General features: G+C 34.5%; 1 long non-coding RNA gene across 7 annotated transcripts; it reads left to right on the top strand.

Annotated features, from left to right (window-relative positions):
* Positions 1 to 3,214: 3,214 nt before the first annotated feature.
* On the top strand, positions 3,215 to 6,382 carry LOC110884337. 7 transcript variants are annotated; one of them, XR_004869254.1, is made up of 7 exons: positions 3,215 to 3,570; positions 4,400 to 4,568; positions 4,682 to 4,760; positions 4,990 to 5,119; positions 5,216 to 5,397; positions 5,502 to 5,948; positions 6,018 to 6,382. It is a non-coding gene; the product is annotated as an uncharacterized LOC110884337 (long non-coding RNA). The 7 variants fall into 7 exon arrangements; XR_004869251.1 differs by having other exon boundaries at positions 5,216 to 5,343; XR_004869256.1 differs by having other exon boundaries at positions 5,216 to 5,343; positions 5,687 to 5,948.
* The last annotated feature ends 257 nt before the right edge of the window (positions 6,383 to 6,639 follow it).

Here is a 6,639-nt window from a genome sequence, read left to right on the forward strand (position 1 = left end):
CCGCTTTTCCAATTCCACTTTTCACAATATTGATTTATTTTTGGGGTTTAAGATTTTGGGCGTTAACCAAATTTAATAATTATATGGTGTTTTAATGGTTTCATTGTATTAACATTTTGGTGTTTATGCGGTTTATGGCGTTTTTTTCAAATCTCTCTTAATGGCGTTTTTCAAGGCGTTTTAGACAATATGGCCCATCGTTCTATTATTTTTTATATACATTTTGGCGTTTGTGGTATCTTGGCGTTTTACAATTTTAAAATTATATTACAACCACAGGGAAAAAAATAGAAGCGAAAAAAAATAAATTAAAAATCATAATTTGATCTCTCTTCACAATCTTCACTGTCATCGGTCTCTGTCTTCTTTAGTACTACAAGAACTGTCACCAAATATATGGCGTTTTATGTAAAACTTAACAAACCCATCGGTTTGATTTTTTTGCCTGCACGTCTGTTGAATTGGCTTTTTGTGGATGTTTGGGGACATAGATTTATGACGTGTGGGTGGGTTTCTTCGCGTTGTTCTTCAACTTGATCTTCATCTTTATAATCATCTGACTCTTCAGTGTCATTGATCTCTTCTCCTCATCCTAGCCTTCTTCAAGAACAAAGAACACAAAATGACATATGACTGTCATCAGTATCTTTTTCTTGAATATTTATCCATCTCATGCAGCAAAATCTTGCTGAGTTACTCCCCTCAGCTAACAATCCATTCAGTGAAACTTCACGAAGAACAATACTGAATATCCAAGAAAACATATTAGCTGTCTTTGATTTTTTTTAATATTTTGGCGTTTTACAGTGAGTGGTATTTAGTAGTACTGGCGTTTGTTTTTTTGGTTTGCTCAAATGGAAGTTTCTGAGACATATCATTTTATAAGGATGTCTTTTTGGCGCGTAGGTTTAGGCGGTGTATTATTATAAAAAAGTATTCGTCGTTTCAGTTACTCTTTTGTAATTATTGTTTTTGATAAGCTTTTTATCTCTGAAGTCTGTAACATGTCCTATCTTTCAAGTTTGACATTTTAGATTCTAATATAATAAATTTTCCGTCTCTTCAGTTTTACTGTTTTGTAGTTACTATTTCTAGTTACATTTTCAAGTTTGGTTTTTATTTTTATTATTTTATTTTTTGGGTTTTTTATAATACTTGTCCAAAGTAATTTTATTATAGTTTGGTAGTTTTTGGGGCATTTTATGGCATGTTGGCGTTTTGACAAGCATTTGGCTGTGTGGCGTTTTTGTTACAAATGGTGTTGTTATTATATAACAATCAACTGAAAAAGAAAATTATATATATATATATATAGTCTTAGGATCCTGTAAAAAGAACATTTTTCATAAGAAGTGTGAGAAGGCATAAGAATTGACATGTATGTATCATGTTTTGGACTTGGGCATAATGTTTTGGGTTGTTTTGACAAGAAAAACAACAAACATAACAATTTAAGACACAATGCAATGAATTCTAGGCTTAAAACTTAAAACACCATGCCAAGAACATTAAGTAGTGTGTTTTAAATTTCACGCCCATAATATGTTGCATTGTGTTTTAAATTGTTATGTTTAGTTTTTTTCTTGCCAAAACAACCTAAAACATCATGCCTAAGTCCAAAACATGATACATACATGTCAATTTCTATGCCTTCTCACACTTCTCACGAAAAAGGTCCTTTTTACAGGAACCACACCCTATATATATATATATATATATATATATATGTATATATATATATATATAAACAATTGATCTTCCAAATCTTCACTGTCACCGGTCTCTTTCTTCTTTTGAAGCATCTTCACTGGCTGTTTCAACTTTCGTAAGATTTTTTTTTTTATTTTTGTTTTTTGAAGTAGTTTTTTTGTCACCGTGTGGAAGCACAAAGTCTGAAATCAGCCTCTTTTTTCTTGAATATTTGTCCATCTCATGCAGCAAAATGTTATTGAGTTTTCACTCTTCAGCCAACAATCTTTGAATTTCCAATGAACGATGTTTGGTTTTTAACTTTTTGGCGTTTTACGGAGAAAAAGAACGCCACTAAATAAAAGCACCTTAAAACTCTAAATTTTGATCATGCTAAATCAATAATGTTTTGTTGTATGGTGATGGACAACATTGTTAATCCTCAGTTAAGAAAGATGTCTGACAATGTTGTCCATCCCATACAGCTAAACTTTATTGACAACAAACCTCAATAATGTTTTTGTATATTTTGGCGTTATAAATTGGATGGAAGTTGAGGATAAAGTCAATAAGATTTTAACTCAATGAAATGGACAATACCCTCACTTAAGGATTTTGTCCATTACATTGAATGAAACCTTACCGACAACCAAACTGAATTTCAAATAAAAGTTTTGGTTCAAAGGATATTTGATGTTTGGGTTTTTTGGCGTTTCTAAGACGAATGGTATATATTAAATATGGTGTTTGGGTTTTTGTGTGTTTTAATGGAAGGTCTGAGATGTTGTATATATAGGATGTTTTTGGCGGTTTTTTACGCGAGATTTTATTATAATTAATTTTGGCGTTTTATATCTAATGGCATTTTTAGATTATGATGGTTTGTGCTATTGTAGGTTAAGGTGGTAATTTAATTGCGTTTTATTTTATGCGATGGCGTTTTGTGTAGAGAAGTCAAAAGACTTTTTTACCCTTAATGAAGCGCGCCACAGCAATAAAAGTTATGTTATTTACGAAAACGCCACCACGTCATCTAGTCCATAGATTGTTTTGATCAGACGATCCATAAGCATTCTCACCGTTCTCACACTTTTCACCGTTTTCTCTAAATCCTGACCCTATATATATACAGATTAAGGAAGGGAAATATGTAATATATAGGTTAGGGAGGGGAAATATGTAATTGATTTTAAGGATTGGGTAAATATTTAATAAGTGACTTCAATAAGGGGGTATATGTAAATGACCCTATTTTTTATCTGTCTAATATCTACACATATTGTACATCTATAATATATTAAAAAGGAGAAGTGATGGACAAAAATGTAATTTTACTACAAGTATAAATTTTAAAGCATTATGTATAAGTGAGTACAAGCCCATTTTAGAGGGGTCATTTTGCAAACTGCCCAAATTTTAAGACGCAGTAGGGACATTCTAGGGATTTCATCCATGGAATTTGAAAAGAACCTACATTTACGTCGGTGACTTGTACCGTCCATTTCAATATTAAGAGAATATCCAGAGAAGAGAAAGTGAAAGAGCAATGGGAGAGAGAGAACGGGAAAGAGAGAGAGAGACAACGGAGAAGGGGATATCGGAACCTTACATGATCGCCGCCTTCATTAGTTGGACTTGTAGGCAGAACCCTAACCTTCAGGGCCATCCTCTCTCTTAAGCTCAACCTTCAGGCAGAACCCAAACCTTATTGTCAATTTTTCTCTACTCACAAAATTAGGTCTGATTCAAATGGCTTGATTCTCCGGCTTGAGCAGGTTCTGCATTTGCAAGGATGACACGTGAAGATTCTACAAAGTTACTTGCCCCTGACCCTGAGTAATTTCCTTCTTGGGTTGTTTTCTCACAACGACAGAAGTCGAGGTTTACTTGCTGAGCTTTCACTTTCTTCCTTTTTTTATGTCTGTTATTATAAATGGGAATTGATTTTCTCTCTTTTTTTTGGTGTTACTGCTGTTACGGTTAATTTTCATCTTACAAAAGTCTAGCCCCCAAGTGGACAAGGTAAGTTTGGCGATGACAAAACCTTTTTTTTCCTTTTGAAATCCCAATTTTGTACCAATAACTCAACATACACTCCTTAAGATAATCGGAGTCTGTGATGTATAATGGTGGTATAATTCTATGATTGTGAATTCGATAAGCCTGGAAAAAAGGCGGGTTGGGTCGCGTTGGATAATGCGTCAACACACATTTGGGTCAAACTGGGTTATGAGCAAAATTGGTTTCTGGTCAAATGGGTTGTTTTAAATTTTGGGTGCTTAAAATGGGTTCGGGGGTTAATTTGGGTGTAGGCAGCTTCAAAGCTTTATTTTGGGTTGTTTTAAAATTTGGGAGCTTCAAAGCTTTAAATTCGGGTGCTTAAGTAGGGGTGTAAATGAGCCAAGCTACTTGTACTCGGCTCGAAAACACGCTTGAAATGAGCCAAGCTTAAACGAGCTCGAGTGTGAGCCTAAAAACAAGCTCATTTAGTAAACAAGGCCAGACCCGAGCGTCACTTATCGAGCTCAAGCTGTAGAATTAGTTATCTCATCTCTGCATTTGAAGAGTACTAGGATAAGGTGTCCCATTTATAATCAAAATTCGATATTATTCATGATAAAGTCAATCGAAATTTAGTATTCCCAAGCTACCAGGTCCAAAATAATACATCATACATTCATTACCACTGTTTGTGCCATAATTTCAATAGCTGGTGATTATTCCATTGGGAGACATAGATGAGGTTTGTATCTTATGTATGGGTTTGTGGCACATGATTTTGCAGTTGCGCAAACGTGCGCTTACAAATCCTGCAATAACAGTAGTTTTTTGCATGGGTGTTGTTGGACATGGTGTTCCTCCTTTCGGAAGCCCTAAAGGTTGGTTTTAATCTGTATAATTTGTTCTACCATATCTACATTTCCTTGCATGTGATATGTTTTATTTTATGCATGGGTTATTGATTTTATTAACTGTTTATATTATATTCCAGGAACCCATCTCCTTCAGTATTCATTCCTGCACTTCGAACTGTTGGCAACATTGTGATCGGTGATGATCTCTAGACTCATGTACTAACTAACGTGCTAGACTTTGCATCACAAACATCTATAAACTGCAACATATTTATGTGTAGTCCGAATTGATCGTTGCTTAAAAAATTCAAATACATTAGTGTACACAAAATGACGCGTGTTCTTACATATCCAAACTTGTCCTTAAATTTACTGTTTCTTACTCCAATAATTATATTCGGTTATTGCTAGCTGTATGTGTGGATAATGATGATGTTTTATGCAGTGTATTATTGAGCATGGTGCACTCCCGTGCCTGCTGAGTTTGTTGGCCAATAACCACAAAAAAAAGCATCAAATAAGAAGCCTGCTGGACAATCTCAAACATCACGGCTGGAAACAAATAACAAATCTAGGTAAGAATACAAATTTGCATCTTTATCTTTTCATACTTTTTACCATTATATCAACAGTATGGTAATTTTTAAATAAAGTTTTTTTTTTCATATCAGTCTGTAATCGAAGCTGGGTTAATCACTCCCCTGGTCCATCTCCTTGAGACTGCTGAATTTGATATAAAGAAAGAAGCTGCACGGGCGATTGCAAATGCCACTTCTGGCGGCACTAATGAACAGATCAAGTAAGTTACTTTTTACATTCTTCATAAACTCAAGATCCTAAATCTGAGTAACAGGTCAAAATGTGTTCATGTCGATGTTGGCTTGATCCTCTTTAACGATTTTTATCTATTGTTTAAAACTTTTTGTAATGATTTATGGTTTGTATGGATTGTGATAGTGAGTTTAGCAAAGATTGAGAACCTATAGTCTCAGGACAACAATGAAATTTATGAGAATGCCATGAAAATTCTCGAGACTCACTGGTTGGGGGTTCACATGTAAACAGTATTGGAGTTGTTTGGGTTACCCGAATCATTAATAATTTAATTGATTACCGAACCGTTTAAAAAACTTCGTGTACAGGTAGTTTTTATTCGGTTCGGATACGGTCAGGTTTGCTCTTATCGGGTTCGGGTTAGTTCCATCCTGAAGCATGTGACAAACTTGGTGGCGTGATAGTGATGCACATTGACCATCTCAGAAAGTTTGCAACGCAATCTTATGGTTGCATAAAACAGAGGAAGTCAGAGCTGACACTGCTCATTACGGGAAAAATATAACTGGAGATATCTATGAATCTGGCTGGATTAGTGAAATGTATGGTTATTCTTTTGGTGCAACAGAGGTAATCTTCTTTATTAATCATGAATTATAACATGCTAATTATTTTTTTTAATTATTTTTCTTTGTTCAGCTGAAGTTGCACCATGTTATATCCCTGAACCCGATGTTACCTATCGGGTTTTCCATTACGGGTTAGAGTTCAGTGTCGGGAACTGGAGCTTTGACAAAGCGAACTGGAGAACCACTGACATGGTCAACAGATGATGGGCCAAGTTTCCCGACCCGCCTGACCCGTCAGAAGCTGACCAAACAAATGTCGTCACTCTCCAATGTGATTAACTAAGCATAGAATGCGGAAAAACGTTGAATGAAGCTCTTCTGTTGCACCATGAAAGTAGGGGGTGTGGTGACCCGGAATGGGTTGTCATTCGTAATAGACATCATATTTTAATTTGATATAAGTCGGAACACCCGCCGCAATGCGCGGGCATTCCCACTAGTTTCTAAATATGTGTAGGTATTTAATTATTTATTTTATACGTATTCAATATCTACACATATTGTACATTTTTAAATATGTATAGATATTTGTTTTATCATATCATCTAGAAAATATATATTTACTTATTTTATAGGTATGTAATATCTACATATATTGTACATTTTTAAACATGTGTAAGTATTTAATTTGCCATATCATTTTCAAAAAACAATAAGTATATATTAACTTACTTTATCTACATATTTTTTTT

This window comes from Helianthus annuus, chromosome 10 (assembly GCF_002127325.2).
Source record: "Helianthus annuus cultivar XRQ/B chromosome 10, HanXRQr2.0-SUNRISE, whole genome shotgun sequence".
NCBI lineage: Eukaryota > Viridiplantae > Streptophyta > Magnoliopsida > Asterales > Asteraceae > Helianthus > Helianthus annuus.